Raw genomic sequence first — 20211 nt, 5'->3', positions numbered from 1 at the left:
CCATAAGTACCACGAACAAGACTTTTTGAAAATCAAGAGATTCTCGTGCAAGAGCCTGTCAAAGAAAATGAAATAAAGCAAATTATGTGGGATATTAATGGTGTCTTTAGAGACACGAAACTATCGATCCCGGGCATGAATTTCTTCCTTAAAAGTCAAGAGAGACTTAGAAGTGCTAGTGTGGTTTCCCGTTGAATTACGATCAAATACTTGTTGAGAAGCATTGAAAGGTATCTTTTCAATATTATGCTAAAAGGGTGGCTGATATTGCCATATTTATACTTATTTTTAGGCAGTATTTAAGTACATTTTTATTAATAAATTGATAATATGTTCAGAATAATGATATTTATGAGTTTAAATTGTTATTTTCAGTTAATACAAAGGATTTTCGAAGAGAGGGACCAGAGGTGACAAAATGGGGAACATGGGAGGCTTGGAAGACAAGAAAATAATAAATTCACGATAAGAGCTCAATTCACGACGTGGCGGTGAAGCCCACAACGTGGCACGGGTGTTCCAGAAGATAAACATCGCGATGGGAAGGATTTCTGTAACGACCCGTTCCCGGTATGTTGATTTATTGGTAATTACAGTGAGTTTTTCAAGAGGGACTCGGCGAGTTCTAGCCTGGCTCGCCAAGTAGGGTTGCGCCTGAGGGCACGCGTGAGCCGGGGACTCGGCGAGTCCATATCCCTGACTCGGCGAGTCCATCTGTCTGGGTGAAACCCTAAATTCCCCGGGTTGCCCACTATTTAAACCACCTTATAGCCCCCATTCTCGCCTCCCTCACCCTGAGAACGCAGTGATAGAACCCTAATCCTCCCTTGAAGAGCTTATATGTGTTTTGGTGCCATTTTGTGAAGGTGTGAAGAAGGAGAAGAAGGAAGAAGCAAGGAGAAGTGTTGTAGTGCAAAGATCCAAGGCCAAATCAGAGTTAATTGAGGTATTTTCGGAGTTCCATCTTGTTATATGCTTTAAACTTCCATTAGAACTCTCCTAAGAGCTAGTTGATGCTTGTTCCAAGCCTTACACTTGCATGAACGCCTTATTAAGTCGAAATAGCTATGGATCTGAATGTTGGGGTGTTGTAGAGCCCAGATCTACTGTCTTTTTGGAGTTATATTGCATGATAACCATAGATCTACCCATTATATGCATCTTTTAGCCTTATTTCCCTTATTCATGAGGTTGTGCACGTAAAGTTGGAAACTTTACGTGGTAAAACAGCTTATTGGACTCAGATCTATCAATTGTATGCATTGGATTCAAACAAAATCAAGTAAAAATCAGTTGCATGGCAGCAACTCGGCGAGTCGGAAGAACGACTCGACGAGTTGGGTCGCGAGTCCCGAGTTCTTCAGTTTTATCAGTGTCGAGTGGACGAGGTGAGTTAGGGAGTGGACTCAGCGAGTTGAGGGTAAACTCAGTGATGGAGGGACTCGGCGAGTTGTTCATCAACTCGGCGAGTCCAAGGCAATCTTCTTAAAGATCAAGAACAACTCGTCGAGCTTGTTCATCTGGCTCGGCGAATCGGATGAAGATTGTCTGAGTTCTTGGATCAAGAGGGTACTCGTCGAGTCGATGCCAGACTCGACGAGTAGCAGTGAGTAAGAGTGAAAAGTGAGAGTGGGACTCGGCGAGTTGGGTGGCCCAACTCGGCGAGTCAGCCCAAAAGATAATTGACTTTGACCGAGGGTGAAAGAGTCATTTTACCCCAAGCGCAGTGTTTAGTATTTGATTGAGTGTGTTTATGGACTTGTAGCCGAGGAGATTCAGGAGCAGCCGTCGTTAGCTTTCCAAGCCACACACTCAGCAGCCAGCTTACGAGGTGAGTTTCCTTCCAGTAGGAACGGGTCTAAGGCCACAATGTCGGCCCGTTCAGTTAGCAGTAGTTTCCGGATTTAGGTCCGATGCAGTAGCTAGCATGTTCGATGCCTTCGTGGCTCGAACAGGATTTATGTGCTATGTATTATGTGTTAAGTATTATGTGTTCCGGGCCACGGCCCAATGTAGCATGTCATATATGTGTTATGCTAGTTGATGTGTTATGCTATGCCATGTTCAGTCAGCCAGTTCCGGACTTCGGTCCGATGCAGTTAGTTCCGGACTTCGGTCTGATGCAGGGGACAAGGTCCCAGTCAGTTCCGGACTTCGGTCCGATGCAGTTAGTTCCGGACTTCGGTCCGATGCAGGGGACAAGGTCCCAGTCAGTTCCGGACTTCGGTCCGATGCAGTCAGTTCCGAACTTCGGTCCGATGCAGTTAGTTCCGGACTTCGGTCCGATGCAGGGGACAAGGTCCCAGTCAGTTCCGGACTTCGGTCCGATGCAGTTTCCGGGCTTCGGCCCGATGCAGTGGGCAAGGCCCAATATGTGTTTATATGTTATTGTATGGTATGTGGTAGTTTGGGGGAGCTCACTAAGCTTCGTACTTACAGTTTCAGTTTGGTTTCAGGTACTTCCGCAAGCAAAGGGAAGAGCTCGGGGTGACAGCATCGCACACACCACAGCATAGCTTTTATCCTGGGGATGTCTCTTGATGTTTTGGATTGATGTAGTATGATACAGTTTTCCGCACAATATTTTATTATGTTTTGGGGATACATCGCGTATGTTTTAAGTTATGATACTTATATTATGGTTTTGATTATATGGAAAAACGAAAATTTTTGGGTCGTGTTTTTGGGTCGTTTCAATTTCCTTGAAGGATACGGTTTACTTGAAGCCCACGACGTGGCGTGGGTTTTTGAGGATTATATAAGTCCTCCTGATTATTACGAAAAAGAGACTTTTGGCAGAAGAAAAAGGAGTTCCAGGAGACGTTTCAGAGGAGAAGAAAGGTCCTGGAAGAGGGATTTCAACACCAAAAGAAGTAAAGTTTTATATTTTAGTTGATTATGAACATGTCTTTCATTAGTTTTAGCTGTGTTAGTTTAATTACTATGATGAGCAGCTGAATCTAGCTACTCTTGCTTAGCTAGATGAAGCTTTGAACTTATGAATATTTATATGTTTATGGATTAATTTGAGTTGGTAAGAATTGCTTTTGTTTGATTTGTATAACCTAGCATGTTATTATTTGTTTATCTAATTGCTAGATTGCATGTTCTGTGTAGCTTAGTGACCATGAAACTGCATGAACTTGTTTACCTAATAATTTAGTGAACATTAAATTGTTAGAGCTAGGATTGACCAATCTTAGTTAGTAATTAGACTGAATAAATCTTAGCTGTGCTAGAGAACGTGAATTGTGACCATAATTGCGTTTATACAACAAATCTTACATAGCATATTTACATTCATAATTAGTTCCGTGTTTAATTATGTGTGAACATACATGGTTTGACATGAATTAGTTACTTATTGGTAAGATAGTACTAAATTACTAATATAACTAAAAACCAACTTAATAACCCATGATCATTAGCTAGCCATAAGGAAGAAGTGGATTCAACTAAGCAAGAGTGTGTTTTTATTTAATTTGATTTAAGTTCATCTGATCTTGCAAAATCAGATAAAACCCCTTATTAAATTTGTTAATAAATTGGGTTAATTTAATAGTAAGTAGATTAATTAGTAACACCGTTCCCTGTGATCGACACCCGACTTACCTAAGCTATATTGTAATCTGACTAGGTACACTGTCTATAAGTGCATAGTTAGTCTAAGTTTGTTAGGTTATAAATATTAAAATTAGTGGGTACTTTTGTGCACATCAAGTTTTTGGCGCCGTTGCCGGGGAACGGTGCAGATTATTAGTTTATTTAGCTGCATTAGATTAATCGTTTTTTTTAGGAATAGAATCTGCAGAAAGTTTAATTGGTTATTTATTTTGCTAGCTTATCTTAGTTTAATTTTTGTTCTGTTTGTCACAGAGTTCACGACGTGAGATTTAGTATACTCACGACGTGAAATCTGAGAGTTCATTTTTTTTGTTTTTCTTATTTTAGTCCAGTTTTACGTTTTAGTTTAGCAAGTTGCAGGAGTTAATGACCAGAGGCTCAAACACACCATTGGTGCCACCACTAGAAGACCCGAGTCTACACTTCACAAGAAAAAGACGCCCTTGCAAGAATTGAATTCAGACTTCTCTAGGAAGTCGGGAAAGAAGACAGGAGAGTCAAGTTCATTAGCGAAGCACGAGATCAATCTTGAGCATTTGGATCATACACCCGTGCAAACCGAGTACGAAAGCGATATCGAGCCAGAATTTGAAGAACACACAAGTGAACCCGAGAACGAGCCAAGGAACGAGATGGCAGCAATTGAAGAAATGTCCATGGGAGCTTACAAGAAGCGGATCCGAGAAGATGTGAGTCCCGGATTAGTCCATCCCGCAATACCTGCCAATGCCACATTCGAGCTGAAGGGACACATATTGACTGCGCTGAAGGACATCCCATTTTTCGGGAAAGACCATGAAGATGCTTTTAAGCATCTAGATGAAGTCAACGACATTGCAGATTACTTCAGTGTCCCAAATGTCAACAGGAACACAGTCTTGCTTAGGATGCTGCCCGTCACTTTCAAAGGAGGAGTGGTTAAAAGCACTCCCACCGGGTACAATCACCACTTGGGCTCAAATGCGTGAGCAATTCCTAGACTAGTTTTGCCCACCATCCAAGATAGCCAAACTCAAGAAGGCAATAGCCAACTTTGAGCAACAGCCGGGGGAGTCACTGTACGAAGCATGGGAGTGGTACAAGGGCTTACTCAGAAACTGCCCGCAACATGACCTAAATGTGCAGCAAGAGATGTTAATCTTTTATGATGGGGTCAATGTTATGACAAGACGACTCCTTGATTCTCAAGGACCGTTGACAAGGAAAAATCCAAGGGAGGTCAAGGAGCTAATTGAAGAATTCGTGAAACACTCCCGCGAATACCATAACCCGAGGCAAGATGGAAGCAAAGGCGGTGGAGGAGCCCAAACTGAAGAAATTGCAGCTGTCATGGCCATGCTGAATAACATGGATCGCAGGATAACACAAATGGACCAGTCGATACATGCCATAAGAGTGGGGTGCGAGTAATGCAGTGGCCCACACTTGACCAAGGACTGCAACGTGGATGAATTTGGGAACAAAAAAGCTCAAGTGTGCTACTCTAATGGGGATAAGTTTGATGAGGACTGGAGGAAACCGAAGAAGGAGTGGCTGCCATATGAAGAGTATAAGAAGCAAAAAGAAGAGAAGTATAGGCAGACAGGTCGAGGCCTCTATCAAAAGGAGCAGCCACCAGCCGAGAAGAAACCCGACCTAGAGACCATTTTAATGAAATTTATGGAAGCATCGGAAAAGCGACACGAGGCCACGGATTCCGCTATCATGGAACAACAAACATTGATAAAGAACCAACAAGCCTCCATCCATAACCTTGAAGTACAATTTGGTCAACTAGCCACTTTAGTTCATGAAAAATTGTCCCTGAAGAGTCCCGAAGTACAAGCCCAATCTCACGTAATGGCCATCGATACTGAAGAAGATACAATATCTGAGTTCCTGGAGGCGTTGGAAGAAGAACCACAACAGCCCAAGAAATGAAGGATCAAAAATGGAGAAAGTGCTGAACCAGGCTTGCCACGACGTGACACTCCTCTGGCCACGACGTGGTGCAAGTCTGAGCAAAAATCCTTTGAGCCTATTCCAGTTTATCATCCACCTATGCCATTTCCCACCCGTGCAGCACTTAGTCAACTGGAGAAGGAACATTTAGAGTTTGTGAAGCATGTGAAAGGGATTCCAATTAATACTCCCTTTGTTGAATCCTTATCAAAAGCTTCCGAGAACTAGAAATTACTGCAAGACTTGATAGATACACGAAGGCAATTAAAGAAGCAGTCTACAGTGATTCTAAGTGAACAAACTTCAAAAGTTGTGTTGGGAGAAACACCAGAAAAGATGGGGGATCCTGGACGCCTCACTCTTCCATGCGAGTTTGGGAATAAAATGAAGGTTAATGCTTTAGCCGATTCCGGGGCTAGCATTAATCTAATGCCTTTTTCATTTTATCAAAAATTGGAGATTCAGAAGATGAAGGCTACAAAAATGAAGATTCACATGGCGAACCGTTCGGTGACACAACCCCGAGGCATAGTGGAGGATATTTTGGTGAGAATTGGAAATTTTGTTTTTCCGATAGACTTTGTAGTCTTAGACATGAAAGAAGATCCGGATGTCCCGATAATCCTAGGTCAGCCATTGCTCAACACTGCTGGTGCCCTTGTTGATATCCGCAAGTCTAAGCTAACTTTGAGGGTTGGAGATGAACAAGAAGTCTTTGGGATAAAGGATGACTTTCAAGAAAATAAAGAAGAGGTGTTCACAATTAATGAAGAGAATGAACTAGAAGAACTGGAAAAGCTTATGGAAGAAGAGATAAAGGTAGTTCATCAAGTCAAAAGGACAAAACCAAAGGCATCTGTTCCATATTTGATTGAAGTCATAGCTTACAAGAGCCCGCCTTCTTGGGTAAGCAAAGAGGATGAGGAAATAACAAGTGATGAAGAGGAGGTCACTTCAAGAGTAACAAGGCCGGTGGTGAAAGCAGAAGAGAATGACATAAAGTACAAGGAGGAAACCAAGGGCACAAAACGCAAGCTTGAAGAAAAGGGAAAAGCTAAAAAGGAGAATTCAAAGAAGGCGTATAAAAGGAGAGTTCAAGCTTACAAAAGGCGGTTCAAGGAACAAAAGATCTTGGTGGAGGACTCTTCCGAAGATTCAACGTAGAAGGCACGGAGTCCAGCTCAAGACTCCAAGAAAAAGAAGCGCTTCTCGGGAGGCAATCCGAGTTTGGTTTGCATTTTATTTTTAAAATTTTCTTTTCTTTCTTTTCTTTTTAATTAGGAAAGACATCGATTCATCATCTAAAAAACCGGTAATTAGTAGAGAATTAGCTGTAGGGAACTTTAAATAATGAATGATATGCAAAATAATTAATTAATATGATAAACATTATTAAGAATTTTGCATCTGGCAGTTTCCACGACGTGGGCATAGCCCAGCCACGTCGTGGGCTAAAAGGAATGCGCGATTGAAAAACAATTTAAGGTCCACGATGTAGGCATAGCCAGCCACGTCATGGCCTTTAAAAATCAGGGGGGACCATTTCCTTAAAACCCTTTGACCGATAATTCTCATTCCCACTTGAGGCTGCCGCACGAACAGAAACATTATAACCCCACAGCCAATTTCTTATTCTACTTCCAATTTCCTTGCAAGATCTTGCCAATTAATCTATTTGGTACGTGTGTTACTCATTATTTTGTAGTAATTCTTCCAATTTCAAGTTTTCATGGTTAGGGTTTGTATGATTCACGAAATTGGTTGAATCTAGTGGTTGATTTTAGATTAAATATCCCTTTAATGGTCATAGGAACAAACCCCAACCATTGATTTTAGTAGATATTGCATGCATATAGACCGAGTCAGAATCTGTGACCGACGCGACCCACGACGTGGCGCATCCTGGCCACGTCGTGACTTCTGTGAACTTGTTTAAACTGTTTAATGTGTTGGTTGTTTGTTTTTTTGGTTTGCTTTGTTTGCAGAAATGGGACCACGACGAGCTGTTCCGCAGGAGGAAGACCCGATAGATGTCGCAAGCATACATCCTTTATACCAGTTTCCTCAAAACATTCCCCGACCGTTGCTAACAACCTACGAGAATCGGCTTGGATGGTTATACAATAGGGAGTTTGCAATAGCCCCAATTATTGATTGGGATGGCTAGGTGGAGTGGGAATGGTAGCGGAGCTGGGACGTTATTGGTCGAAGACTTATGTTGGAGATCAATTTTCGTTCACTTGTCACGGGTGGAGGAATTTATTCACCATTCAAGAACACGTATACCGGGAATTGTCGGTAGAATTTTTCTCTACCGTATGTTTCGAAGAACGCACCCTTGATGTCACCTACAATAGAGCACTTGTTTTTCATTTGGGTGGTGTATATCGTGAGTGTAGCCTTCGGGAATTTGCTTGGCGTATGGGGCTCTATACGGAAGTGGAGACGCAATCTCCATTTTTTATCCCTTTCTTGCTTGGATGTGTGCGGAATTTTGTTCTGGGTACTTTGGATGTGCAGTTTTGGCGGGGCATTTCTAACCATGAGTACAACACTCGTGACTCAAGTGAGTCACAAATTCGGAATCCTGTTTTCCGATTTTTGCACCGCCTTATCACGTTTTCAATCAATCACAAGCATCATGGTGACAAGGTCCCCATCCAGAATCTATTTTATTTATGGACTCTTATTACCCCGGGGGTTTGCTGTGGTTTGCCTTATATGTTGGCAAGGTTTATGGGGAAGAAAGCGGCCAATTCTAGGCCTGGGAGCCCGATTACTGGGGGGCATTTGGTTACTCGCCTGGCTAGGTCATATCATATTTTGACCCATGACTTTGTAAGGAATCTTACTCGATTCCCGGACATAGACTTGACCATTCAAGTCTTGGGTGTGATGCGAGCGGTGGTGAATATCGGGGGTCGTTTTGTTATACCGCCGATAGATGACGAGCAGGAGGAGGGGCAGCCGGGACAGCAACCACCAGCTAGACCGAGGCGTCGAAATATATGGGTTAGAGGTGAGGTCGAGCAAGAGCGTGCTGCTTCGCAGTATGTGCAGGGAGTGCCCACCGACCCTTTTCAGAGTCGGGTGGGAACATATTTGGATAATCTACGGGGTCATGCCATTTACCATACCCAGCTTACCGAGGGTATTTATTCACATTTGGGTGTGACCCGACCACCTGCTATGCCACCACAGTATCCCTATTTTCCGACATGGGAGGAGCTATGGCGTCCGCAAAATGATGAGGTCGGGCCAAGTTGAGCACAAGATCAAGATGATGTTTGATTTGATTTTTTTTTTTTTGAGTAGTTTTTTTTTAGTTTGACTTTGGTGTGTGATGTAAAACCTTATTAAAACTATGATGTTACTTTTTGTTTCTTTTGGGTTGTTCTAACTTTTCAGAGTAGCGTTGGAATTCTAAGGAGCATAGAAGGTTAACTTTCGCGTCGTGTTTGTCTAGTGAAGGAAGCTTAGAGTCGTGAGTCAGAACCTACAATTCAAGATAAGTGTGGGGTATATTAGGAGAGAGGTTATAGTTGGGAAATATATTTGCATAGAAGTGTCGGACACCAGTTAGCCATTGGTCAAAGCTGCTAGAGTAAATAAAGCAAATAAGTATTTTCTACTGATGCCCAGTTTCCACGACGTGGATTCCTTATGCCACGTCGTGGCACTCTTGCAGTTTGTAGTAGTTCAGCATTTTGGTGTTCGCGGTTTCAACCCATATCACGACGTGTCCAGATATATGCCACGACGTGAGCCAGTTTATCATTGCCACATTTTTCCTTACAAATACCCACTTTGACGAATTGAACAATTCGAGTCGTGTTCGTGGTTTATTTACATATTCAACCAGTTCTACACCGAGTTTCTATTTTTGGAAGTCCAATTGCACATTTTCCACACTTTTAGAGATGCTCACGCCGCTATTCCAGGGGAGTCTGTTCCTTTTTCTCCCTTTTCTTTAATTTTGATTTGTTTTTATACATACAATGAGGGCATTGTATGAAATAAGTGTGGGGTAGGGGTATAAAAAGTAAATTGCTAGAAAATTTTGAAAATTCAAATTTTTATTAATTGAATCTAGTAATAACAATTTGAGCTATAATTGCTAGTATTATGCGGGATGATCCGATGAAAGTTCAAATGTTTAGTTGAGCCAATATACGTTATAGTGCATTTGTGGCTTCCCTTATTTTAGTGAAATCATGGAACAAAAACATAACCCCGCTCGGTTTGAAGGATGCAATATGCTTAGCAGCCTAAACCTGAAATGTATCCAGGAAAATTATTATCATTAACCAATAAAGGTTGAGGTTGAGCGCCTCTGCTTAAGCATGTAGGTTTTGAGTGAAAAAAGAGAGGTACATGTAAAAAAAATAGAGAATTACGAAAAATTGAAGAATTTTGGAGCAAATAAAGTGAAGATCAAAAGATCAAAATTCCAAGAAATTCAAAAAGTTGAAGATACCAAGAAATCAAATCAAATAAGGTGGTGAATTCAAAGAAATCAAAGATCAAATTGTTAAGGAAGTGAAGAATTCCTAAAGAGCTCCATAGTGGTATCGGAAAAAAATTGTAATTCTAGTTTATGTATGCTTAGGTTGCTCAACTAAAAATACCTTGAGGTTAAGAGGTTTTCTGAGGATGGATTCAGAGGGTTGCATAAAATGAGCATTGTTCGGAAAAAGTGGGCGAGTGTTTATGAAGATTGTTAGTATTTAAAGTATGGGGGGGTACTTTAGGAGAATTTTAGACACAAATGCATGCGTTGAGGTTTTGGCATAATGGCTGAACTAGAGTCGGATTGTTCTGTGTAGTGTTAGTAATTAAGAATTAAGTTTAAATTTGCTTGAGGGCAAGCAAAGCCTAAGTGTGGGGTATTTTGATATTGTCATATTTATACTTATTTTTATGCAGTATTTAAGTACATTTTTATTAATAAATTGATAATATGTTCAGAATAATGATATTTATGAGTTTAAATTGTTATTTTCAGTTAATACAAAGGATTTTCGAAGAGAGGGACCAGAGGTGACAAAATGGTGAACATGGGAGGCTTGGAAGACAAGAAAATAATAAATTCACGATAAGAGCTCAATTCACGACATGGTGGTGAAGCCCACGATGTGGCACGGGTGTTCCAGAAGATAAACATCGCGATGCGGAGGATTTCCTTGAAGGATACGGTTTACTTGAAGCCCACGACGTGGCGCGGGTTTTTGAGGATTATATAAGTCCTCCTAATAATTACGAAAAAGAGACTTTTGGCAAAAGAAAAAGGAGTTCCAGGAGACGTTTCAGAGGAGAAGATGTTGGAATAGTGTCTAAGGTTGCAACTATATTAGGCAAGTATTTGATCCGGTTGTGCATGGTCCTTTTGGGTTGCCTTCACCATAGAAACTTGATGGATGATTTGTTAAGAGAGAGTAAATATTATAAGGAATAATATATGGTTATTTGATTAATATAAGTCATAAATTAATTGGAATTAATTTGGTGACTTAAAGAGATTAATTAAATAAGAGGGTATAAATTGTCAATTGTTTGATAGTTAAACTTTAGACTATAAATCCTTATCCTAGATAGGATGGACGATTTCTACGGCTTGGATAAGCCAAAATCGTCCATAGGGTTATCAAGGAAAGGATATGGATCAACTTAAAGTCTAAGATATCCAATTAGGGTTAAAGTTGTAATCCTTAAGGAGTCTACAAGTATAAATAGACCCTAGGGGTGAGGGAATTCGACATACCATCTTAAAGTAGAGATACTCTGGCCGAATTCCTCCCCTCTCCTCTCTCCTAAATCATCTTGCTTGCTATTGGTGTTTGTAAGCCATTAGAGGAGTGACATTTGTGACTCTAGAAGCTCCAAGACAACAAGATCAACAAGGAATCCAAAGGTATGATTCTGGATCTATTCCAATGTTGTTATTTAACCTAATTAGCCATTAGAAGTCTTGGATTCAAAGCATGTTTAATTAGAAAGCCTAGATCCAAGCATTAGGGTTTTGCATGCGCACATAGGAAAGTTCTTATGGCTAAAACCCATCAGTGGTATCAGAGCCTAGCTTGGTTTTCTTTAAATTGTTGCTTGATTAACTGAAACAAACCTACAAAATTCGATTTTGGGTTTATGAGTCATGGACTCGGCGAGTTCCAAAGTGGACTCGGCGAGTACGCCTGTACTCGGCGAGTCCGGGCGTGTGGATTAGGCAAAACCGGGATTTTTTCATGTTTATCTTATGGAAACTTACCTTAATCATATTAGATCAACCCTAATCCGTTTTTTTGATATATATGACTATAATCTTGATCTAATTAAAGATATTTATCATCTAATAAAATATTTAATTTCCTTATGTGATAAATGATTAATTGTTTTGATAATTATCTTAAAAGAAATCTTGGATAAATCAAATAAAGATAATTAGGATATTAATTGTTAATTGGAATTATTTGTTATTTGATCCTTCATGTTTTAAATGTTTAAAACCTACCCTAAAGTTTTGAAATTTATATTTGTGATTAAAAGTTTTAATTTAGACAACTTAAATTTCAAACCCTAGATTTTAAAAGGTTTTAAAATACAACCCTGTACTAATATGATATTACTAGAATAATATATATATATATATATATAACTAAATGCTAGTCTTACCGTTAGTAGGCCTCATTCACGAAGCCGATCTATAAGGTGGGTATAAGGTTGCGGCCTATAAAATGGCGCTTAATGGGTGTACACTCACACCCACCGCTTGCTTGATTGGTGGAGGGTCGTTAGCCGAACGGGTAGGATAGGACAACCTCATCTTCTCATTAAAAGTATAATAAGAAATACAAAGTGACTACACGTTTTAAAAATTTCCCAATCTTAGTTACTTTAGGAAAAGTGAATTGATGCAATTCCATGAAATTACACTTTGCACCTTGATAAGAAGTTAGTGGAGCATGTGTGGTTTACCGGCACACTAATTGGTTCTAAGCGAAGGTGGCAAAGGGAGATTCATTGTTTATCATAGTTCGATGGAGCGTGTGTGGTTTACCGGCACATCGAATAGGTGATCGTTACAATGAAGGCACCATGTGAATTTGCATGGTAATTCACACCCGCTTTGTGATCCTCGGCATCCCAGTCACAAACGAGAGGGGCATATCGAGATTTAAACATGCCGTTGAATAGTTTCAATGAATCTCATCCGAACCTAGGAATTCTCAAAAACACTTAGGACTAATAGTTTAAGTTTTGTGATGGAGAATTAGTGAATCGTCATTCACTTACCTTCAATTTATTTGCATGTTAGATTACGGCATCCCTTTTCTAGTATGTAAATGTTATTGTTGGATCCTAGCCCTAATTTTCTTATTGGGTGATAATTAGGGATTATTATTCTAATCTATCTTTGTCCTTTTTCTAATTGAAGATGTCGAACGCAAACAACGCTGCTGCTAGTTCTTTCACGTTGATGAGCCTTTGCCAAAAGGTCACCTTCGATGGAACGAACTTTAGCGAATGGATAAGATACATTCGCACCATTGCTCGCTATGAGGATAAAGAGTATGTCCTCGATGAGAAGCTCGAGAAAATCAACCCCGAAGTTGCTACTCCCGAAGAAATCACCGCCTTTGAAACTCATGAGCGAGATGCAACGAAGGTACATTGCATCATGATCGCCACCATGAACTCCGAATTCCAAAAGTCCTACGAGGACATGTATCCATACGAGATGCATCAAGACTTGTTGGAGAGATACCACCAAAACGCGAGACAAGAGCGTTATGAGATTTTCACTAACATGATCTCCGCTAAGATGGGTCATGGAGAATCTCTTACCGTGCACCTGCAAAAGATGCAAAGGTATGTCGACCGCCTTCGCAAGTTAAATGTTGACTTCGGTGAAGACTTGGCGATCGATATGGTGCTTCACTCTTTGCCTCCGATGTACAACCAATTTAGGATGACCTACCACATGAACAAAGAAGAGGTCACCCTAAGCAAACTCCAAGGTCTCTTGAGGGTCGCTGAGAGCAACTTCAAGGACAAGTCTGTTGCACCTACTCCCAATCCGTCCGTTGCTCCTGTCTTGGCTATTGGTCAAGGGAAGGGAAAGAAGAGGAAAGCTTCATCGAATAACTATCGCAAGGTGAAAGCCCGAGATGGTGCCTCTTCTAGTGGGACCAAAGTTGATCCCGCTAAGCCCTGCTCCAACCCAAAGGAGGCAGAGTGCCACCACTGCCACAAGATAGGACATTGGAAGAGAAGCTGCCCGGATTACCTGCAAGCGATCAAAGAAGGAAAGATCAAGCCATCTTTCGCAGGTATACACACAATCAAATCTAACGATTCCAATCATGCTATTTCTTGGGTTCTTGATACCGGTTGTGGTTATCACATTTGTTCTAATGTGCAGGGACTAAGAAGAAGTAGGGATGTAGAGCAAGGAAGGATCAATCTAATCATGGGGAACAGAAGATCGTCGCCTGTGACCAAGATTGGAGTGTATTCTTTAGTGCTTAGGAATAGTTTGGTTTTAGATTTGAACAATTGTTGCTATTCGCCAGAAATGGCTAGAAACATCATTTCATTTCATGGTTTATATAGACAAGGATTTAGATTTTCTTTTAATAATGAGAATGGTTCTATTTTGGCTTATCTAAATGGTGTCTTTTACTTTGAAGCTATACCATGTAATGGAATATATGAAACTGTTATGATTGTTGATAACTTAGGAAATGATGTTTTGAATATTGATTCTTCCACTAGTATGGATAAAGCATCCTTGTGGCATTGTCGTCTTGGACATGTCAACAAGAAATGCATAGCACAACTCCAAAAGGATGGAGTGTTGGAGTCATTCGACCTTAGGGAAGATGACACATGCGAGTCTTGTTTACTTGGAAAGATGACTAAGTCACCCTTCACGAGTACTTGTGAAAGGGGTAAGGGGGTATTGGACCTAATACATACCGATGTATGTGGACCCTTTAGATCAACCACGAAGGATGGGAACCGCTTCTATGTGACTTTTACCGATGACTATAGTAGATATGGGTATATCTACTTAATCAAGCAAAAGTATGACACCTTTGAAAAGTTCAAAGAGTTCAAGAATGAAGTGGAGAATCAATTAGGCAGGAAAATCAAGATGCTTCGATCCGATCGAGGAGGAGAGTACCTAAGTCTTGAATTCCACGATTATCTCAAGGAGTGTGGAATAGTTTCGCAATTGACGCCTCCTAGGACACCGCAGTTGAATGGTGTGGCAGAAAGGCGTAATCGAACCTTATTGGATATGGTTCGCTCTATGATGAGTCATACTTCACTACCTATCTTCTTTTGGGGGTATGCCTTAGAGACTGCCGCCCATATCCTTAACCGAGTCCCTACTAAGAAGGTTGCCAAAACACCTCACGAGATGTGGACAGGGAAAGCTCCCTCGTTGGCACATATCAAGGTTTGGGGTTGCGAGGCTTTCGTAAGACGAGATAATCACGACAAGCTTGAACCTCGAAGTGAGCGATGTATTTTCATCGGCTACCCGCAAACATCCTTTGGATATCTCTTCTATAGACCGAAAGACAATGTTGTCTTTGTTGCGAGGAGAGGAGTTTTCCGAGAGCGAGAACTCATAAGCCAAGGAGACAGTGGGAGGCAAATCGAACTTGAAGAGATTCAAGAGTCGATAGATGAAGGAACCTCTACCGCTGGCATTCAACCCGAGGAGGAAACTCCGGTTGAACCGATTGACGAATCCTTACCTCTAAGACGTTCCGATAGAGTTAGAGTTCACCCCCAGTTTTATGGTTTTCATATTACTACCGAAGGGGACACGTATATTAGTGATGGTACACTAGTAAATCTTGATGAACCTAATAGCTATAAGGAAGCCATGGCAGGCCCAGAGTCTGCGAAATGGAAAGAGGAAATGGATAGTGAGATCCAATCCATGTACGATAACCAAGTTTGGAATTTGGTTGATTATGTGCCCCAACGTAAGACCGTTGGGTGCAAATGGATCTTCAAAAAGAAGACCGACGTGGATGGGAACGTACACACATATAAGGCGCGATTGGTCGCGAAGGGCTTTACTCAAACTCCCGGAGTTGACTATGATGAGACCTTCTCACCAGTTGCGAAGATTAAATCTATTAGAGTGATGCTAGCAATTGCCGCATTTCATGATTATGAGATTTGGCAAATGGATGTCAAGACCGCTTTCCTTAACAGAAAGTTGGCTGAGGATGTTTACATGGCTCAGCCAGAGGGGTTTTTGGATCTGAAGCATCCGAATAGAGTGTGTAAGCTTGAGAAGTCCATTTATGGACTTAAGCAAGCGTCTCGCAGATGGAATCTTTGCTTCGATGAGAAAGTCAAAGAGTTTGGATTTGTACGAAGCGAAGACGAATCTTGTGTATATGTCAAAGCCAGTGGGAGTATAGTAAGCTTTCTCGTTCTATATGTCGATGACATATTACTCATAGGAAACGACATCCCGAATCTGCAGGAGGTTAAGTCCTGGCTCGGGAAGTGTTTCGCTATAAAGGACCTCGGAGAGGCTTCTTACATTTTGGGAATAAGGATAGTAAGAGAAAGAAGTAAGAGACTAATTGGACTTAGTCAAAATACTTACTTAGAGAAGGTACTAAAACGTTTTAGTATGGAAAACTCAAAGAAGGGAGAATTACCGATACAAGGAAATGCCAAGTTGAGTAAGACTCAAAGTCCGAGTACCGAAGCTGAGATAGCAGAAATGAGCCGAGTACCATACGCTTCCGCAGTTGGCTCAATCATGTACGCTATGACTTGTACTCGCCCTGATGTAGCCTTCGCTTTGAGCATGGTTAGCAGATATCAAGGGAACCCTGGCAAAGCACAATGGATTGCGGTGAAGAACATCCTTAAGTACCTTCGGAGGACGAAAGAATGGTTCTTAGTCCTTGGAGGGAGTGATGACCTGAAGGTGCGAGGGTATAGTGACGCCAGCTTTCAGACCGACAGGGACAACTACCGTTCGCAGTCGGGCTGGGTCTTTACCCTAAATGGAGGAGCAGTGACATGGAAGAGTTCCAAGCAGGAAACCGTAGCTGATACAACGTGCAAATCAGAGTACATTGCAGCGAGCGAAGCGTCGAAGGAGGCAATATGGCTAAAGAACTTCATTGGTGATCTTGGAGTTGTGCCGGCCATAAAGGAGCCCATGGAGATTTTCTGTGATAACGAAGGTGCGGTTGCCTTGACCAAGGAACCGAGGGATCATGGTAGATCTCGACATATCGACAGAAAATATCACTTCATTAGACATCGTGTAGAAGAAGGACAACTCGTAGTGAAGAGGATATCATCAGAAGATAACCCAGCAGATCCGCTTACGAAGGGACTGAGTAGGGTTAAGCACTTGCAGCATGCTAGGAGTATTGGGCTGAAGGATGATATTAGTATAGATTAGATAGTATTAGAAACGTATAATAGATAGATGTAATTAACATTTGATGATTAAATAAAGGAGTTTTATTTATGAGTAAAGTTACTGTCACATGTTAATTGTTTAACTATTGTTTCACTTTGCATGTTTTGACTTCCAGAATAATTGAGTTTATTAGGAATAATCGAATTATTCAAATGGTCCACAATCGTTCATATGTTGGGAGTAGATATGAATGAAGATTGTCATGAATTGGTGTGTAGAATGTCTAAATGGTGTTAGACATAGCAAGGGTTGCTGCAATGTTCATGAGTGCTTATGAACTGGTTTTGAGCATTGGAATAAACTCGCGCTTGCTGGGATCACCTTATGGAATACGATATAAAAGGTGATCGCAAGACGATAATATCATATAGTCTTAAAACCTAGATATATGATTTATTATTTGTTAATTGATTGTACATTGATAATGCGAAAACGCATTAGTAACTTGGTGTTATAAAACGCATTGTTGTGTATAGTTGGTTAATGAATAAGTAAATGCATATAAGTCGAAGTTTATCTGTAAATTTTATCCTAAGAGGGTAGAAGAGATATCTTGGCCACTCGATGATTTGATTTGACTTATGTGCCGGGCCCGATCAGAACTGAATTGATGTGTTTGATTAAGTTCTATGTCAAATAAATCGGAGATCGAGAAATCTAAATGCTTGACTAACCATTCCATAGCATTGTCAGCATGATATCTAACAGAGGACTGTACGATCCCTTATCTAAAGGACAAGATTGATTAGATCAGAGTTGACAGCATCTTTGAGAGCTACGATTGCAAACCGAATTGTACTTGTATAGTTACTAGACTTATCCAAGTGGGAGACTGTTGGAATAGTGTCTAAGGCTGCAACTATATTAGGCAAGTATTTGATCCGGTTGTGCATGGTCCTTTTGGGTTGCCTTCACCATAGCAACTTGATGGATGATTTGTTAAGAGAGAGTAAATATTATAAGGAATAATATATGGTTATTTGATTAATATAAGTCATAAATTAATTGGAATTAATTTGGTGACTTAAAGAGATTAATTAAATAAGAAGGTATAAACTGTCAATTGTTTGATAGTTAAACTTTAGACTATAAATCCTTATCCTAGATAGGATGGACGATTTCTACGGCTTGGATAAGCCAAAATCGTCCATAGGGTTATCAAGGAAAGGATATGGATCAACTTAAAGTCTAAGTTATCCAATTAGGGTTAAAGTTGTAATCCTTAAGGAGTCTACAAGTATAAATAGACCCTAGGGGTGAGGGAATTCGACATACCATCTTAAAGTAGAGATACTCTGGCCGAATTCCTCCCCTCTCCTCTCTCCTAAATCATCTTGCTTGCTATTGGTGTTTGTAAGCCATTAGAGGAGTGACATTTGTGACTCTAGAAGCTCCAAGACAACAAGATCAACAAGGAATCCAAAGGTATGATTCTGGATCTATTTCAATGTTGTTATTTAACCTAATTAGCCATTAGAAGTCTTGGATTCAAAGCATGTTTAATTAGAAAGCCTAGATCCAAGCATTAGGGTTTTGCATGCGCACATAGGAAAGTTCTTATGGCTAAAACCCATCAGAAGAAAGGTCCTGGAAGAGGGATTTCAACACCAAAAGAAGTAAAGTTTTATATTTTAGTTGATTATGAACATGTCTTTCATTAGTTTTAGCTGTGTTAGTTTAATTACTATGATGAGCAGCTGAATCTAGCTACTCTTGCTTAGCTAGATGAAGCTTTGAACTTATGAATAGTTATATGTTTATGGATTAATTTGAGTTGGTAAGAATTGCTTGTGTTTGATTTGTATAACCTAGCATGTTATTATTTGTTTATCTAATTGCTATATTGCATGTTCTGTGTAGCTTAGTGACCATGAAACTGCATGAACTTGTTTACCTAATAATTTAGTGAACATTAAATTGTTAGAGCTAGGGTTGACCAATCTTAGTTAGTGATTAGACTGAATAAATCTTAGCTGTGCTAGAGAACGTGAATTGTGACCATAATTGCGTTTATAAAACAAATCTTACATAGCATATTTACATTCATAATTAGTTCCGTGTTTTATTATGTGTGAACATACATAATTTGACATGAATTAGTTACTTATTGGTAAGATAGAACTAAATTACTAATATAACTAAAAACCAACTTAATAACCCATGATCATTACCTAGCCATAAGGAAGAAGTGGATTCAACTAAGTAAGAGTGTGTTTTTATTTAATTTGATTTAAGTTCATCTGATCATGCAAAATCAGATAAAACCCCTTATTAAATTTGTTAATAAATTAGGTTAATTTAATAGTAAGTAGATTAATTAGTAACACCGTTCCCTGTGATCGACACCCGACTTACCTAAGCTATACTGTAATCTGACTAGGTACACTGCCTATAAGTGCATAGTTAGTCTAAGTTTGTTAGGTTATAAATATTAAAATTAGTGGGTACTTTTGTGCACATCAGTGGCTTTCGCTTCAACTGAACTACGGAACTTGATATAAGACCGAATGTTGATTGAAGTACTTGTGTGGTCGGTGTATCCAAAAACATCAAGTAGGTTTGTGCATTTTTCAGTGACTTGGTGATTAAGTATATAAATCTCAAAACAAAAAAGAAATTGGATCTTTTTGGAAGAAATGTCTTGGTTTTAGAGCATTCCATGAAGATCTCGCAAAAATAAAAAAGATTTCGAGGTACAGACCACCAAAGTGGTTTCGTTAATTCATGGGTGAAATACTAGAACGTTTGTTTGTTCATCGTCAATTCATTCATGGTGTTGGATTTTAGGTCTCACTTAGCACGTGGTGAAACGAAGCTAAGATCATTAACACTGATGTTGTGTAACCATAAACCTCAGTGGTAAATTCTGAGAGTCTCAAGGGTTACGTTCATGGAAGCGAAAGTAATGGAGAAAAATGGTGAGGTGTTTTAAAGAACCGAAAGTACCTCTGCTATATGAGAGTGACCAAGCAGACAACTCTTAACTTAATATGAGAAGAGTAACATAGCTCATGACTTAAGTGATTTTAGCAGCCTGATTGGGAAGAAACGGTTTATGTATATCGATTCATTAAGGCTTCACTTGAAGAGTCAATTGAGGCTTTAGACAACATGCAACAACATGCTTCTAGGGACACTTAGCTAGTTCAAAGAGAAAGAGATTTATACCT

General features: G+C 40.2%; 1 non-coding gene across 1 annotated transcript; it reads right to left on the bottom strand.

Annotated features, from left to right (window-relative positions):
• Window positions 1–4632: 4632 nt before the first annotated feature.
• LOC145027915 (small nucleolar RNA R71) lies at window positions 4633–4739 on the bottom strand. The gene has a single exon (XR_013675676.1). It is a non-coding gene; the product is annotated as a small nucleolar RNA R71 (small nucleolar RNA).
• Between the last annotated feature and the right edge of the window lie 15472 nt (window positions 4740–20211).

Source organism: Lactuca saligna, chromosome 1 (genome assembly GCF_052625555.1).
Source record: "Lactuca saligna cultivar CGN05327 chromosome 1, ASM5262555v1, whole genome shotgun sequence".
Lineage (NCBI taxonomy): Eukaryota > Viridiplantae > Streptophyta > Magnoliopsida > Asterales > Asteraceae > Lactuca > Lactuca saligna.
The sequence above is the reverse complement of the archived record's forward strand: the minus strand, read 5'-3'. Positions and strand labels throughout refer to the sequence as shown.